Here is a 15,450-nt window from a genome sequence, read left to right on the forward strand (position 1 = left end):
TCATGCATATCTCTGTAGTAAAACAACAATATATCTGCTCCAGCTAATACCTAGGAATAACTTCAGTTTGGTGGTTTTTCCTGAAGATAACTTTCTTATTGCCGCAAACCATTTAGTTTCAATTTGATAAAAGTGTTCTTAAAGCTTTGCACTCGCAACAGCTTTCACGTGATGTTCTCCAAGTTAAACTTCCCCATCTTGGTAAGTAACAGATCTCTCACCAAGACTTGTAAAATCCCTCAGCAGTTACTCAGTATTAATTACTCGAGTTTTATGAATAGGAAAACTGAGCACAGGAGGAGGGATGGTCTGGTAGAGTCAAGCGGAATAGCATCCCGGGGGTTTGGTTTACAGTGCCTTTTCCTAAGGGGAATGTCAGTTCCCTTCTGAGTGGTTTAAAAGCCTCCTATAGACTTCACTGATAACACAAACTCCCTAGAGGTGAGCGAGGGTTTGCCCTTAAACGTGTTTATGTAAAGTAGCTTTGGGACAGATTTATTGAAATGAATGCACGGAGAAGATAAGGCCATGTGTCCTTTGAGCTAGCTGTTTCTTTCAGTGTAATGTCTTGAGGCTTATCTGAGTGTGCCTGAGATTAGAATTAGCCAGAGAAAGAGAAAATTAGGGTATATTGGCAAAACAACATACAGATTCCTCCACAATCCCAGAGTTCAAATTTCTTGCGACTTTTGCTGTGACCCTGCATGTCCTGCTCCCAGAAGAGACCACCATCAGACTCCTGCAGCTCCCAGCACCTCCCCTTTTCAGGATGGCATTTCCTTGGGTTCTTCTAGCCCTGGCAGTGTGCAGGCGGGCAGAGGACCCAAACTGTGCATGGGGTACACAGCTGGGATGGAGTGCATGGGGTACACAGGGCCCTTGGGTCCAGCGCTGCAGCGACAGGGTGAACAGCAGCCACAGCTTGTTGATGTTGATGCACCTAGGCTGCCATCCTGATAGTTCAGGTGATAGGATCAGTGGACAAAGCCTCTGAAATTGTCAGCTTTGGGTCTCTTTCCATAAGCATGGGATGGTTTCAGAGTAACTGAGCCTCTGCATGAGGCAGTTTTGATGTGCAGAGCCACGCGGATGAAGAGATGTGCATCCCCACACAGACTCCAGTCATGACTTCCAGGGAGCAGCTGCTGGTCCGCTCTTCTTTTTAAGAGGTGATGCGCCTAACAGATGCAAAACACCAGGAACAACCAAGGAGTAAAAAGAAAATGCTTCCTTCTTATCATAAGACATCCCACCTTTGCAGCGCGTGCCAGAGCTGTGGTACCTCTGGTTTTCTTATGCAGAGGTGATCGGCAGCCAGAAGGACCTGCTTGCACACATTCATCCATGAGCAAAATCCTCCAGCGACGAACTGCTCTCGTCTCAGCTCCTCTGCCTGACTCTGTGTACACTTGGCACAAGGCAGGAGGTGAAGAGCTCAGCCCGGGCAGAGCAATCCTCTCCTCCAAGTGCCTGTGACATCGAGGCCCCAGAGAGGCAGCAGGCAAGAAGATGATGATTTTTTGCCTGACGTGCTGAGCTACAGCTGCTCTACCCCGTCCTCTCGGGAGCGGGATGAGGATGGGGGCGCAAAGCCACGATGACTTCACCAGCAGCACGAGGGCAGGACGGTGTCCAGCTGATCCTTGCAAAACACCCTGCCGAGCGTGCTGGCCCATGGGCACGCTTCTCGGCTCCAAGCGTGTCCTGCCATCGCGTGGTCCTCGCTTGAGTCACTTATAACCCAATACTGGATTGTTACCACAGGCATCGAAAAAGGGTTGGTTTTGTTTTTTTTTTTGCTTTTCAGTGACTTCATGAACCCAGGACACTGCTAATTATCTATCATTCATGGCATTTAAAATGTCAACACCTCCTTCCCAAATGAAAATGGAGTTCAAGGTCCTGTGCTTCCCTGTGCCCCCCGCTCTCCCCCATCCCCACCCCACGGCAGGGCCGTGGAGATTGGCCTTTTAGGAAGCCACCAAAGGAAAACCCTTCCTCTTCCTCTACTCAGATAAGTTGTATTTGCAGATGCATGGCCACACTATCCTGCACCCAGCACGCGCAGTGGGACCTGCGGCAGGACCTGGGGACGTGTCCGGTGGGGAGCCTGGTTTAGCTGTTCCTCAGATTCGTCGCTGCAGCTCAGGAGCTATTGGGGGACAGCCATGTTTGGTCTGTGGCGATCTGTCCCTGGTCTGTCCAGCCCAGAGGTATTGAACCCCAGAGTATGTGCTCTAGCTCTTTGCTCATGACTCCTGCGTCTTTCCAACATCTCTGTTAAAAAGAAACCTCCATCTCTCCCCCTCGCTTCCTTTTCGCTGAGACTCTGCTTGGAACTTGCATAAATCTTGCCCAAAAATAACACTGGCTGCTCTCCCAGCTGTGGGCGTCGTGACTTCTGCGCAGGGAAGGGAAGGCTGCGAATTGATTCGTTTCATGGCAGATTTCGGTCAGCTTTGGCACCCCTCCACCCTCGCTGGTACCAAATTTACAAGGTTCCTCTTTCCAGCTTTTCACTCTTCTCCTGGGCTTACCTCTGCCTCTCTGAGGCCTCGTCTCTGGAAAGCCGCGGTGTTTTCTTGGCGCAGCTGCCTGCGAAACGTGGCACAGACAAACCAATAAAAGTAGCCAATAAACTCGGCGAGTTTTCTTTCCTTTGCTGCAAGTGGCCAAGGCAGCACCGCTTCCTTTGGGATGACATTAAAATGCAGCAGAGAGGATGAGACTCGGATCCTTTTCTGTTTGTTTCCCAGCCGATGTATGATTTTTCCACTGGTGCGAGAAGAGTTCTGAGATTTCTTTTTAAAAAAGGAAAATAGTTATAGACAACTGCCACAGACGCCGGGGGGCTCAGCCTTGGATCCTTACTCTGTTAACCAGCCCTTAGGTCAGTGGTGGGTAATTAAAACTGGAGTGAAAACCAAGGACCTGGTGCCCAGCTGGTGCAAATTAGTCAAAATCTTATGATTTTAATGAGCTTGACAGCCGCAGATCATCTATGCTGATAGCTCCTTTGCATGCTCCTGGTGAGAGGCATTATAAGGAGAAGGGCAAGTTGTTCCTCTTGGAAATCCTTCCATCTTCTCTGCGCAGAGAGGAAGGACATCGAGGGAGCTGAGTCCTGGCTGATCTGTGTGGGTTGGAGGACTTTTGAGACAAGGAACTGGCTCAGCTCTCTGGTAGTGTAGATAATCTTCCTATCCAAGTAGGGTAAATCAGGAGGAAAATGTACTGAAATGGTGGGAATGACCCATCAGCCCAACAAAACAGCCTTTGCCATGGGGAAACGGCAGCCGGAGAGGCCCTGGGAGGCTGGCAAGGGAGCCATGATATGCTCCAGGGCTCCGGCCAGCCTGGAAATGCAATATACTGCTGGTTAGCAAGAGTCCCAGGAGCAACCCGCTTGTGCAGCACTGGTGGGGCCAGCCATAGCCTTTTGGGATGGGGGAAATCCTGCTGCTGGCTGCAGCCCTGCCGGGGACAAGGGACATCCTTTCAGCTCAGCTATGGTAAGTCACGTAGACACCAGGGCTGAGTCCCCAGGTGGGATCCCGACTCCAACTCAAGACAGAGTGACCCCCATTGACAACGATGACTTGTGTTATTGAAGCAGGAAAACTGCTTTTCTCTCTCCCCGGGGTACGGCTGTTGATTCCCTGCACTCGCGGTGGGAAGCTGGGACCTCTCCCTCCGGTTGGGAGCCCAGAAAGCTCCTGTCTGAGCCAACGCTTTGTCTCGGTACAGTCCTGGCCTTTCTGCACTGTATTAATTTAAGATGCTGTGAAGTGAGAGGGGTGGGGGTGGGGGATGCTGTCTAAAACTTGTTCGGAGCCTTTGCTGGATAAATCCCCGTGGAATTTAATTTAAACGAGCTGACACCAGTATGAATCATGCCAGCACTACCAGCTTTCGACCACTTCCTACCAACTGCCTGCAGGGCTCTTGCTTTCTTTAGTTAAAGTGAAGACTAAAAGCATCTAAATTGTTTAAGACCTCTGTCCTAAAAGAATACTTTTTTTTTCTCCTTTCCACTGTAGGAAGAAACAACATCTGCTATAAAAATCTGCTGGCCAGGGGCAGTGGGAGCGGATACCACTTATCACGGTTTGGCTATTGGAGGCAGCGGCCGGTTCCCAGCAGAACGTGCCGCAGCCTGGGCCCCGTGATCGTGGCGTATACCGAACGGTGTCTCATCTGTCTGCAACCTGGACAGATCAGATGTACACAGAAAGGATGGAGAGCTAAGGGAAAAAGAAACAACAGGGGGAACTGGATGGGAAGGAGGAAGGAAATGAAAGAAAGACTTCCAGGGAAGGGAAGAAGACAACACTGTATTTACAAATATGTACCTGGGCTTAAGTGAAGTCTCCTAAGTGCTGCTGGGACACAAAGTCAGGCTGCTTTATAGGAAAGCAAAGTCTGTGAGGTAGCGTGTCTGTTCCTGGGCTTTAACTGAAGAGTGACATCTCTGAAGAGGCAGGAAAGTGGTCAGGAGTAAGCATGAAACATGTAAGATTGCAGAATTCAAAAGGATAAACATTATTTGATACCTTATTTATAGGGCACCACAGGGGAAAGGTAAAGGTTTCAGAAAAGAAAGAAGCACTTTAATTTTATCTGGAGATTTTCCAACAATAAAATCTAATCCATCATTCTCTCTGTGTGACTGCTCTTAATGAAAATTTAGAGGCTGTGACTGAAATTTAGAATTCACAGGGGATACTATTAGGAAGATGTCTAGCAGCTATGCAAAACCTGTTATATCATAGCCCCTGCCAAAGGCCGGGGAAGAGTGGAGTGTGAAACGGACAGCTTTTAATTTGGCGTGCGGAGGCTCCGCAGCGCCGAGCCTTCCTCTCCCGGGTGGCAGCGGCGGGACTCCTCGGGACTTCTGGCAGCCGTTCATCCAGTGGGCTCCCACTGGGAATCCGCTCAACGGGTGACAGCCGGGCTCCGGCAACGGCAGCTGTGGCGTTGATTTCAAAAGAGATGGGATTTCACTCGTTTACATTTACTTTTTACCCAAAGCACCTTGTTCACCCTACATTAGTCCCTCAGTGGTGACGAGAGACGTAGATCTCCTCTAATGCAATCTCTATGTTTCTTGCCCAGATTTATTGATCGCAGTTGAGAGCCTCCCAAAAAGAAGAGAACAAAATTATTTTCTGCACTGCAATTTCTTCCAAGACTGAGCGGAGACCCTGCACTGAGGCAAGGGCTGTGGGACACCATGATGGGAAGGACATCCTGGCTACTTGACGGGCATGGCGAGGGCTGCAGCACCCACCCAGCTCCGCTGCATGCTGTCCTCGGCCACGCGCCTTGCTCCTGCCCAACACCGGGACTGCACCGCTCGGCCAGCGAAAAGGTATTGCCAGTGCTTGGCAAGGTCATAGATGTGTTTTCCTGCTCATCACTTGGACAGAGACGGTTCAAATCCCTTGCACGCGGGCCACGCAGCCTCAGTTACTGCTGGTTATTGAACACGCGCACTGTCCGGGAACCACCAGGACCATCAGCCCGTGGTCGGTGCTGCGCAGAGCCAAGTAGTGCCTTTCAGTCAAGGGTGACCCGGAGGGGAAGGCTGACCATCTCTAATCGTTACCAATCCTCTGCACTTTGTTTTTAATCAAAGCAGATCACTAGACTGTTTCCAATACTTTTTAATGGGCAAAAAGGGGCTTCGATTATGAAGACAATAATGTTAAATTATTTAAGGGCCTGGATGTACATCATGAATCAGTTTAATACCAAAGTCGCTGCCAATTATTCAACTGATTCAAAATGAGACTCCATCACAAAATGTTAAATCACAGGATAAATCTGTCCTGGGAAGGGCTTTAGTAATCAAAATTCTCTCAAAGCAGAAAAAGCTTTTCTAAAAGCAGGGGGGAAAAAAGGTTACAGCTTAAGCCAGACATTATATAGTAATGCCAGATGTTAAACAGTTGACTTAAATTATTGGCAACTATCGAATGCAAGATACTAATACTACTGGTTGCAGAGCTATGCCACCAAGTTTGTAATCTGTGGAATGGGCTTAAATATTCCTTTAATTTTCTGCCTATGGATAACAGGCAATTTGGATTAGCTTCCGCAGAATAATAACCTCCTAATTCTCAGCAGATGAGTCTAAGCCTTCTGCAACATCAAAAAAACAAGACCATGCTTAATATGTAACCTTTAATGGCATATGTTTTTAAATTATATGACTCCATTGGACCTGTGTAATTAAGCACAAGAAATGCCTGAAACCACTCTGCCTGCCTCGCAGACAGCAGAAGGCACCTCGATAGTCCCCCGCTCCCAAATGCAGAACAAAACATCAAAAAAAGCGTTCACAGATTTGCACGTCAACCTTCTCTACCCCAAAATCTGTCTTTTAAAAATGCTGCCATGAATCCCTGTGGCTGGAGAACACCAAAATCACTTGGACTGGGGGCTCAGCCTGTACCCATCTGCCCGTTTGGGCTCTCAATTTCCCGCAACGGCTCTGCCTTTTCCCCCCCTCCTTCATACACTCCTCCCATCCACGGCACCCATCGTGTCACTGTTTGTCCAGCAGGATCTGGGGGCCAGGACTGACACCAATTTATTTATTTGCGAAGCACCCAGCCTGGCATGTGCAACCCTTTATAACTCCAGCCCGGTGTCTTGCAACAACCCTCCTGTGCGGCGTGAGTGACTGTTTTGCCCTCCGTGGCTAAAGACAATGGCATCTGGGCACCTCCTGACTCAGTCCAGGACCAGTGGGGACTGCCTCGTCCCCCGAGCAGCTTGGGCACACATCTCTTTCCTACTGGTCTTGCAGCGTGACCAGGAGACCGGGCACCTCACATCTTGCAGGACGAGCTTTGTTCTCTCTCTTGTGTGCTGGGTTTGGGATACGTTAGAAATAAATGGGGCAGAGTCACAGCTTGGCCTGTTCTCCAGCCGATCGCCCGTCAGCGTGTGCGTGCAGCAAACGGTGAGATTCCCCAGCGCAGCCACAAACCTACACGGCCCGTGAGCTCCCGGAGGCATGAGGACAGCCCCCAGCCTGACCCGCTTTGCTGGAAACTGTAATAAAGCGTCCTGCAAGTCTCTGCTCAGGCTGAAGTAACAAAACTCAGCTGTTCAGATGAGCCAAAGCCCACATTTGCTTATTTTTGATGATTTTTTTTCTCTTTCCTTGACACAGAGCTGCAAGCATTTGAGAGCATGGACAGCAGAGCCGGGTTTGTTCCTGCCTCTGAACCAGGGGGAAACATCCTTGCTCGGAGGCTGGAAGATGGGTGAAACGGCGGTGAGGAAAGGGTCAAAACACATCCCTCCGACTGCGAGCAAAAGAAAAATGTTGGCAGAGCAAACCTTGCCACAGGAATAAAAGGTTGTCCTGACTGTTCATATTACTCCACATGGGGTGAGTAAAACTGTCGGTCGGACTGAAGCGTCTGATATACAAAGGGGAATAAAAACTCATTAAAGGTCTAAAAGGAAACCCTATTAAAATACCAACTATAAAATGGAGGAGACTTGATCACCCTAGTGCTAGAGAAGTGTCAGGGTTTGAATGAACCTGACTTTTTTTTTTTCCCCCCTGAAAGCAGAGGAAATGTATTTTGTGGAAAGCCAGGTGGGATGAGGGGCAGGTAGAGTGTCAAAGAGCACTGATAATATTTCAGGGTCTCGCTAGGAGCCTGAAATACGAAGGGGATTTATTCGGCTTTCGGCAGGGAGGAGAGTGCTAGCAGATTTTTGAAGGCATTCCAACGAGGTTCATATTCATCTGTTTCTTAAATCGAGAGCTCTTGGCTGCCGCTGTGCCGAGGTAGGGAGCATCTCCACTTCTCCTCTCTCCCGCCCAGGACGCAGGCTGGCTTGTAGTCGAAGGTGAATGAGCGCCAGTGGGTCCTTGTGATTCTCCTGCCCTGGCCTGGCTGTTGTCCCCTAGAAAAGCCAACAAACCAGACCATTTTTACAGGGCCTGAAATACCCTGAGAACAGTCTTTCTCACGGCATCTCATTTCTGCTTTACTTGGTCTTCAGGAAGGAAAGAAATTATGAGGGGAAAGAGCTAAATGAACCATTTTCTTTCAAGCATTTAAAAACCATGTCATCCTGGGAGCACTGGAAGCAGCAAAGCCTGGTTTCTAATGGATTCGTGCCTCAGGGCTGATGGACTTTTAAACCAAACTGTACTGGGGCTGTGGCAGGCCTTCACCCCTTCTTAGACACCAGAAAAGCCATATGGGGAAAAAAGACATGATGTATACCTCACCCAGAGCAATTCCTGCCTGATCAGCCACCCCAGAGTCCCCCTCTTAAGCATCTTCTCCTGTGCAGAGTCTCTGGTGTCCCGTAGGCATGAATGCTACCAAGGCTTTTCCATGGCTTGGGAATTTTTGTCCCATCTCTTCCTGGATTTGTAGTTTTCTGATCACGTTTGAAGTCAGAGAAGGCATAAATGGAAGGCTTCTCTCTTACACACACACGCAAATCACAACACTTTTAGGAACGTGTTACCTTCGGGATTTCTACTTGCTGTCCCTTTGGTTGAAATTGGTATCAGAATTCACTAATTACCGGGGGTTCAGGCTGTGAGGGAAACATGCACTCATACATGGGCTATCACCACATAAATCTCATTTCCTCACAAAATCAAGGTTCAAGAAAAAACTTGTTTCTTATTTAGATGGGGGTGGAGAGCCACTAAGGCAGGACCCGAGCTAACCCATTTTCCTTGCTCTGCTATTAGTTTTCTCCTCCTGCACAGTGAGGCATGTTTTTTGCTCAACCCCCTCCTCTTGGATCCTGATTTTTGGAGAACAAAGACAGTTTTCTCCTATCTCAGCAACATCAGGATATAAACAGAGCCCGTCATTCACTCATAGACACATTATAATCACGTAAGTCCTGTTTCCTTATGAAACCTGAGCAGAGCTGATTCCATACAGCAGACGACACTTTGTCAGCCCACTGCAATGCACTAGGAGGCACTTCAAAGATTAAAGTGGGGAGGAACCTGCCTTCATGTCACCATGGAAAGTTTGCCCATTAACAGAGGCAATGAATCTGCGGAGACGCCAAAGGTAGCTAGAAAAGACCACAACTCTCTTCCCAGAAGCTCAGTTATAAAAATCTCTTTTACAGTTCCAGCACTGAACATCCTTTTTGGGGCCAAAGAAGCACAAGAGCCATGACATGAGTCAGCTCTGAGTGCCTGGAAAGACCTGCAGCACCTTGGTTGGGCTCAGCAGGCTGATGGATTAGCACTTGTCCATGTGGAATTGTAGGTTTCAATCCTCAGAGCCTTTTCCAGTCAATTGATCTATCTCAAGCCTTTCATCAGGTACAAACGGGCCTTTGACTTTCAACAGAATGAAGCAGCAGTAAATATAAATGGGACGTGAAAATTTTTTTGAATGGACATTTTAATGGTCTGTTCGCTCTACAGCTCTGCTGTTGCGGTCAGAGAGAAATTTCCCTTCTGCTTCAGGAGCTGGTGGATAGAAACCCATTCCTCCAGCCCTCAGCTGTTCATTCCCAGGGAGCAGAAGTCTTCTGCATTTTCAGTTAGTGCCCCAGCCTGGTCCAGACTGCTCCTGGAAGCACCCATGTGGGTGCAGTCTGGGACTCTTCCACACCTCTCCCCTGTAAAACAAACCAAGAGCATGGCAGGGCTCTGTGGGGAAATGATGGGCACAGCCCCAACAGCCGGTAGCAGCTTTACTGACGCATGGCGTTGCGTATTCCTTCCTTAATGCTTCACCTTCCAGACTGCAGCTAATTATTGTCTATATTCCACTTCTTTATTTTGAGGATGCCGGATATCCCCAAATATACCCCCATCTTCTTTATTCCCAAATTTCTACTGCCATTCCAGGCAGCTGACAGACACATCCCTGTGCTGTGCCAAACCCCAACAAGGAGCAGTACAGAGTTCCCGCTTCCTTCGCACAGAAAGGGGCAGAGGCAAGTGCCCGGCACAGCAGTCTGTGCTGTGAAGTGATGGGAAAGCTGCTGCTCTTGTGCTGAAAAATGAGCAGAAGAACCCGTTTGCATTTCCAGGTGTGTTTTGAGACATTTCTAGCACTATATGGACCAGTTCTTGCTGGCCATTGAAATGGCTTGACCACCAGCCTAATCACTGGTCCTCTCACCGTGACTGTGGCAGCTCACTGGAAATTATTTTTTTTTATTTACCTCACACAGCTTGTGGCTCAGGACGGGGCGCTTTGTTTACTTATGGGCTCAGGGAGTAGGAGAGCTGTCTCTTCACCCTAAATGCAAAAGACGCTGACCTGCAAGATGAAGACCATGAAGCAGGAGCCTATGTTGGCAACCCCAGACCTGGAGCTTTGCTACGTCTGGGCACAAAACCTGACATGGCAGAGCAGACTGAGCTCAGGCGATGTGAAATTTAACCAACATATTTTACACCCACACCACTAAAAATAGGACACCGACGCCAACTCTTCATCTGGAAAGAGAGGAAACACCAGCGTTGCTGTGTTTTGGATGAGGCACAGCGCTGAAGTCCTGACCATATTTAGCCATAAGATCATCTCGTAGGACTTCTGCATGAGAGCGGAGTTTTAGAAAAATTATTCTGGCTGAGTGCCAGTTCTGCCTTTATTATTTCTCCCTGCTATCTCAATACTTCATTTCATCACCTAAATTGCTGTGTTGAGTTACTCGAGGCTGCTAAAATGCTGCCATGCTACAGAGACAACTATGTGAAGGAAATGATGTCTCTACTGAAAGTGCTCCATACAGCTGAAATCAGGCCACCTATTTAGGTGTCGAGTTTAGATTTTTCATTGTAAGTACAGAAACTTGAAACATTTTGCCCGAATGTGTTGAAAGCTACAAAGACATTAAAGATTATTCATGGAATAAATATTCATTTGCAGGAAGACTTTTTTTTTTTTTAACGCATGAATATTTCAGGCGGCGCGTTGCAATGTGTGCAGCCGCTTACAGAAAAACATGATCATGTTCTGAGTGCTGTTTCAATAGTTCTTAACGATACCAGGAATGTACCTCATTTTTATGATTTAATGGCAGTTTCTGCTTAAGTTAAAATACTTCCTAGATTTTCCTTGACTATTAACTAATTACTAGTAATGAAAAATTCCCTGAGAATTAGTCTTCAAATGCTTCCCTACCAGGTGCTGTGATACTGTCACTTCACTGGTAATTTTTAACCACAAATACTGTGTTACACTTGTTGCCGTAAACACCAGGAAAATGTCTTAATTTTATTCGCAACTCCCCTGTCCCGCTTTTTCCCATAAAAAAAGTGATTACTTTGCCAACAGCGTATTAATATATTGCAGCTTTACATCTTCAGCTTTCCATGTTTCAGAATTTCCATGTTTGAGGTAATTTCTGTCCAGCCAGGTCCTGTCTGAGCCTGTGTGGAGCTCTGGTACCATCTAGTGTTACTGGGGAAATCCTGAATGTCGGCTGGATGTGGCCTTTTTCTTGCTGATCTCCTGCTGGGTGGGTTCGCAGTAGGAAAAGCCTGTCGTGACACAACATGGCGATTCGGGCAACCCACATGCAGTGAAAACATTTCCTCCGCCAGCAGCTGCTGTCCTGGCCGTGGTGGTTCAGGATGAGTACACCTCAGCCTGACTGGAATAACAGCAGCTCCGCCAGCTGCAGGGAGGCATCTGGGGCCACGCCGCCAGGCATGTGCGCAGGTTGTCACCTGTGGGGCCTGGGCCACCAAGACGCCCCCCAAATAGGCCACAGGAGACGCAATGGCGCTTCGCCGCCTCCCTCTTCCCCTCCCGCAGGGCCTCACGTGTTAAGAGGACGTGCAGGACCCTGCACTGATGCCGATTTCCCTCTCATTCTACAGCCTGTGGAGGGTGACGGGTTTATTTAATCACTGCGGCCCCGCCGCTGAGGGAGCTGACCCCGCACCAGGCCCCGCGCCCCGCAGGCGCCAGCCCCCCGGCCCCTTCTGCCCTCACCAAATATGGCGGCCCCACCGCAGCTCTGCTCCCCCGCTGCCAGGCCGGAAGTCGCGCGGGCAGCGTCACCGCGCGGACTCCTTCCGGGGTCGCCGCCTCGGAAGTACTTATGCATTCAAAGGGTGGCGGGGTTGAGCGGCTCGGCGGGGGGGGGGGGGGGTGGAAGAAGGCGGGGGGGGTGAGGGGCGGTTGGGGGGGGAGTGGGTTAGGCCCGACGAGGGGTCGAGGAGGCCGTTGGCGGGGGGGGACCGCGGACGGGCGAGGGGATTCGTGGGGTTTGGAACGGGGAGGGGGAGAGTCCGGTTGGTTGGGGGGTTGTTGGGAAGGTGGGGGAGGGGTTATGGCGGGTGCGCATGTTTGGGGTTGAGGAGCAGGAGAGTGAGGGGAGGGAGAGCAGGCGAGTCTGCGCTGGGCATCTCTGGGGCCTCGAGCACACAGTCTGCAAGGCGCAGCTAAGTTACTGTGAGCAGCAATAGTTGTTATCATTAGATAGTTTTTTCAAGGGTGGTTCCACCAAAGGAATGCCAGCGCTCATCTTTTTTGTTGTTGTTGTTCTTTTTTTCCCTTTCTTTTTTTTCTTCCTTTTCTCCTATTCCGACCTCCTTGTTTTTAGGATTTTCTCACCTCCGGATGGAAGCTGCAGTGGTTTTTTTGAGCTGCTGACTGCAGTAAGGGTTGAATGTTTCTGTCCCTAGTATAACAGATGAAGAATTTGGGTCTCGGAGAAGTTTTTTTCTACTCTTCCTGAGGAAAGGGCCTTCAAAGTGGGAACTATCCTTATGTCCTCTTAGCTGCCAAGTCGTTCCTTTCCTTTGGAGTTCAGTAACCATGGGGCCATCAAAAAGAGAAGAGGAAGAGCAGAGTATAATCCTGATCAGCGATGACGAAGCTGAGAGCACACTGGGGAATTCAGTTCTGTTAGTAGACCCATTGGGTAAGTACTGTCCTCTTGTTGTCACTGGAGTTCTGTAAAGAACTTCTGAAATAAACTCAAGTAAAATGTTATGTGATCTGCTTGAAATATGTCTTTCTCCTGCTAGGAAAACAAAGTACTTCAAAAATAAATAAAATCAGGAGGAATTGCCATTACTTAATAACTCTTGGGATTTCTTTGACAGCAGTACTTACCTTAAAGTATACTGCTGTGTAGTTTCAAAATATTACAAACTTAGCCAAGACTGGGCCTTTTCAATGCCAATTGGATCCTTTTTGATTATGTTACCTCTGTTTTGAAAATGTGTGGAAGTTTTTTGTCCCAGGCCACTGTAGCATTCTTATTGGCACCATGTGAAATCACAAGAAAATGCATGCCTTAAAGTGCTTTTAAAAAATAAATGTCACTAGCTGGTTGAAGTTGCAATGAAGTTGTAGTTACCTTTATACTGATTTACACTGCATATTCTCTTTTCTACAGAGAAGTCTGCCCTGGAAGAGAAGAAAACCGAAGAAGTTGTGGATGAGGAATGTGAACTAATGGTTACTTTCTGTAAACAAGCAAAAGTGATGCCTCATGCAAGATACGACTGTACAATACACCCGTTTGAGTATGTTCAGTGACGTGGAGGTTGATATGGGGTTTAATTTTCCACCTTTAGTGCATCTTGTCAAGTAACCTTGTTAGCTTTTTAACAGCTGAAAGCAGAAGTAGAGTTGGATAAGCATGTAACTTGTTTCATAAATAACCTTCTGGTTTTCAACTTTGTAGGCGAATGGAATGTGATACATGCTCACCCCTCGGAAAAAATGCTGATATTTGTAATCAGTGCTACTGCTACATTTGTGATAAGCTAGCTTCTGAGGTAAGAAGAGCTGTAATCAAGAAATGCACAACTTTGAGCAAACTAAATTGCTCAACAGTCTTTTTAAAAGAAATCACTCTTAAAAAGAATAGATGGTACTTGATTATTTATTTTAACAGTTCCTCTCCTAAATGTTGTTACTTATCTGTTTCACAATACTATTGAAAATGTGGTCACCGTCTGGGTTTATTTCTAGTAGTTCAGCCAGTTGTTGGAATAGACATTCACTTGGTTTAAGTAAATGTGCCTTCTGTTTGCCTTAGGCACGCCATGTTTTGCATGGAATCGGATTACTAAACTGGACTGCTTCTTACTGCACTAAACAAATGTCAAACTTTTTGGTTTTCCTGTCCGAAGGGGCGGGGGGGAATTGAAAGTCTGGAGTTTGTTTGGTTTTTTTTCTTGGAATTCAGAAAACTTTGAACTGTGAAACAAGTTGGGATGAACGTGCGAAGACAGTGCTCTGTTACTGATTTACCGTGGGGAGGGTTCCAGCTCTAAGTGTCTCTACAAGGTATTCAGGAATGAAGGGAATTGCCATATTGACCTTTTGCCCTGACTGTCAAAATACTTGACTGTGGCTTTGTCTAGCTGTGTAAAGGATGAAATTAATTGTAGTCCCTCTCTCATAGAGAGGAACTAACTCTTGGTTTGCTCAACTGGAGAGAAAGGGAAAAAAAAAAACCCACAAAATATTTCCCTGTTTTTTTCACATTTCTGAATTAGTGTGAGAATTGGACAACCCCTTCCCTTTGTCACTGCAATGCACACAACAAAAGCAAATTCTGGAAGGACCAGCGTGACTTTGCCTTGGCTGGTGTTCTTGTAATGTTCAACTTGGAGCTCACAGATATAGACGCAGACCTTCGGCATGGTGGTAAGTGTTACACTTTCATGCTGTCCTGAGAGACCTGTGGATCACCATGTCTGCTCAGGCTTGATGGATGGCTTTTCTGGTCCACAACTCTCCTTGCGAAAGCTTGGTGAATTTTTAAGGTATCATCTTACTGTTGCTACTCTCTTTATGGGCCATAATCAGACCAGACACAGGTCTGCAGGTCCAGTTTGTGTACTTTCCTGTTTTCTTCCCTCTGGAAGAAGCAACAAAGTTTTGCTGGTCAGTAAGATTGCATGCAAGTAACTTGCTGAATATTTTACATTGGGTACTTATGATTGGTTTTCTGTTTCTTTTCGTTTTGAAAAAAAATTAAAAATTGCACTGTTTCACATCTCTGCTCTCTTAGGAAGTCTTCTAATAAAATTTATCCAGGAACTTTCTGTGGAATATAATAAGTATCTGATTGGAGAAAGAGTGCCTCCCGCACTACAGGAGTGCTTTTGCCTTCCAAAATTGCCTCCTGGGCAATGCAATATCTGCAGATCGCGCAACGTGGAGGTTGTATACAGGTAAGTGACAACAGAACTCGGCTATTAGCAGTACATACTGGTCAGTGCAGGTTTGATTTCCTTTAGTCAAATGATAATCAGAATCATGGCACCTGATACAGCAGAAATATAGTTGAGACAACTTACTTGGCCAGTGAGCTATTAAATTTAACTTGGATGTAGTTTAAACGCACCCTTAATTACATCTTTAAATACATCTTAAATACTATTTTAAATACATCTCTCGTGCTATACTAAGACATTTGATAATAGCCCTCATTATTATAACCTGGGAA

This window comes from Charadrius vociferus, unplaced genomic scaffold (genome assembly GCF_000708025.1).
Source record: "Charadrius vociferus isolate BGI_N301 unplaced genomic scaffold, ASM70802v2 scaffold27, whole genome shotgun sequence".
Classification (NCBI taxonomy): Eukaryota; Metazoa; Chordata; class Aves; order Charadriiformes; family Charadriidae; genus Charadrius; species Charadrius vociferus.